The sequence below is a fragment of the Prenolepis imparis genome, unplaced genomic scaffold (assembly GCF_030444845.1).
Source record: "Prenolepis imparis isolate NDT839.2.m4 unplaced genomic scaffold, iyPreImpa1.0 SCAF_713, whole genome shotgun sequence".
Taxonomy (NCBI): domain Eukaryota; kingdom Metazoa; phylum Arthropoda; class Insecta; order Hymenoptera; family Formicidae; genus Prenolepis; species Prenolepis imparis.
Window position 1 is genome coordinate 7,501 of NW_028141871.1, and position 2,500 is coordinate 10,000.

The 2,500-nt window shown below is 56.0% G+C and overlaps 1 non-coding gene across 1 annotated transcript in view; it reads right to left on the reverse strand.

Annotated features, from left to right (window-relative positions):
* LOC145948796 (small subunit ribosomal RNA) overlaps window positions 1–309 on the reverse strand; it is a 1,921-nt gene extending 1,612 nt beyond the window's left edge. The window contains exon 1 of the ribosomal RNA XR_014427475.1: window positions 1–309. This exon is cut by the window's left edge and continues 1,612 nt beyond it. This is a non-coding gene — a ribosomal RNA (small subunit ribosomal RNA).
* Between the last annotated feature and the right edge of the window lie 2,191 nt (window positions 310–2,500).

Genomic DNA, 2,500 nt, shown 5'->3' on the forward strand with positions numbered 1-2,500 from the left:
CTAGGACCGTGCGATCAGCACAAAGTTATTCAGAGTCACCAAAATAAACGGTGGACGAACGGCGAGCCGCCCGCCACCGATTGGTTTTGATCTAATAAAAGCGTCCCTTCCATCACTGGTCGGGACTCTGTTTTGCATGTATTAGCTCTAGAATTACCACAGTTATCCAAGTAAATGTGGGTACAATCTAATGAACCATAACTGATTTAATGAGCCATTCGCGGTTTCACCTTAATTCGGCATGCACTGAGACATGCATGGCTTAATCTTTGAGACAAGCATATGACTACTGGCAGGATCAACCAGGGAGCTTCGTGTTCGGTTACTCGCAAGGAGTAACTCGCGAGCGAGCCCGAGAGACTCGTCGCTAGCTCTCTTGAGCGCGCGTCCGGTGGCCCGGTGTTAATCGGGCACCGACGCGACACGCTCGTGTGCCGTTTCATTGCCGCCGGTCTTGCTTAGCCGGTCGGCGACACTGTGTGTGCGTTGCGTAAAGTATACGCGAGAGAACGACAAGGTTCGCTAAGAACTGCCTGCCTTCTCTCTCCTCTTAATTATCCTTGTTATATCTCTGTTGATATATTATTATCATCGACTTTTCTTTTCTTATACAAAAGATCATATACTCATTCTCATTCTCCCAAAATGTTAAAATGCTCGGGTCTCGAAAGACCCGCGCGATTTACCCTGACGCTAGATCGACGGTGCCGATGCTTAGACGTCGAGGACAAATTCTGTCTGGTTCGTACGTTCAAGAACGACCAGTAAAAATCTTTCGCTACGGCGTACAAAGCGAGCGGGAAGAGCGTTTCTTGCCCTTCCGCCAACTCGTATCCGTGGAGTAAACGTTCGGTAAGCGCGACGATTCCACTGCTGCGTTCAAAACGAGAGGGAATCGCGCGGCCAACACACTAGATGCGTGCGCGCCACATAAGAGCCATTCGGTCTTGCGACACCGACTCGTGGCAATGCTGTGATCGTATAAACAAGTGTGTATATTTTACCCGCGTTCAGCGGCGAACGAGTGGAGCGCGTATCGCAATCTCCGCCGCCAAGGAGAATTACGACACGACGACGACAACGAGTCGTAACGTCTTTGCGAGACAACAAGTCTCTTCCAAGAAGACTTGCCCCGTGTACTGCTCGATTATTATTCGTGGTTTCCTTCTTTCCCTTTTAATGTAAAGTTAGAGTACGCACGAAACGTTCGAGACGCGCCGAACGCGACGTACTTCTGCCACTAGTCGTGACTGAAAAGTACGTATCTCGACTCGTCCGACTCGCCCGACTCGCTCGACTCGTTCGTAACGCCGAGCGCGACGTATCTCTTATAGTACCCAACCGGCCGGCCGGGCGGTCGGCGACGCACGGTCCTACGCACGGACGTATACGAGCGCGAGCGTCAAATGGACGGCGCAATCGAGACATTACGTCGCGGCAGTCTCGGTCGCCGGCGGTACCTCCGGCCGCGGGCGGCACCTCCGATCGCCGGCGGTACCTCCGGTCACCGGCGGTACCTCCGGTCACCGGCGGCACCTCCGACGCCGGCGGTACCTCCGGTCGCCGGCGGCACCTCCGGTCGTCGGCGGTACCTCCGATCACCGTCGGCGGCACCTCCGGACCGTCGAGAATTTATTCAGAGTCCTACGGCCGTAGGTCGTCAACTCCGAAACATTTACGGGCGAACAGCGCCGAAACGGCAAGAGATACGGGAAAAAACGTTTCGGACGAACGTGTCATCGCTCTCGGAGTATCGTCAGACCGCGTAGACATATTTTCTAGAAATGTCGAATTTCTCGAAATACCGGCTTCGAAACGCGGTCCTCGGGCCGTGTCGAAAGATTCGACGGCGCGGGTACGAGGCTCGCACAAAATTGTGAAACTCTCGCGTGAAGCGATCTCTCGCATCACTCGCCGTTAGTGGCGTGAATGCGCGTTGCGTTACACGGGCGGCACCTCCGACCGCCAGAGGTAATTTCGAACGCCGGCGGTACCTCCGGACGCCGGCGGTACCTCCAATCGCCGGCGGCACCTCCGGACGCCGGCGGTACCTCCGGTCACCGGCGGCACCTCCGACGCCGGCGGCACCTCCGGTCACCGGCGGTACCTCCGGACGCCGGCGGTACCTCCAATCGCCGGCGGCACCTCCGGACGCCGGCGGTACCTCCGGACGTCGGCGGCACCTCCGGACGGTCGAGAATTTATTCAGAGTCCTACGGCCGTAGGTCGTCAACTCCGAAACATTTACGGGCGAACAGCGCCGAAACGGCAAGAGATACGGGAAAAAACGTTTCGGACGAACGTGTCATCGCTCTCGGAGTATCGTCAGACCGCGTAGACATATTTTCTAGAAATGTCGAATTTCTCGAACTACCGGCTTCGAAACGCGGTCCTCGGGCCGTGTCGAAAGATTCGACGGCGCGGGTACGAGGCTCGCATAAAATTGTGAAACTCTCGCGTGAAGCGATCTCTCGCATCACTCGCCGTTAGAGGCGTGAAT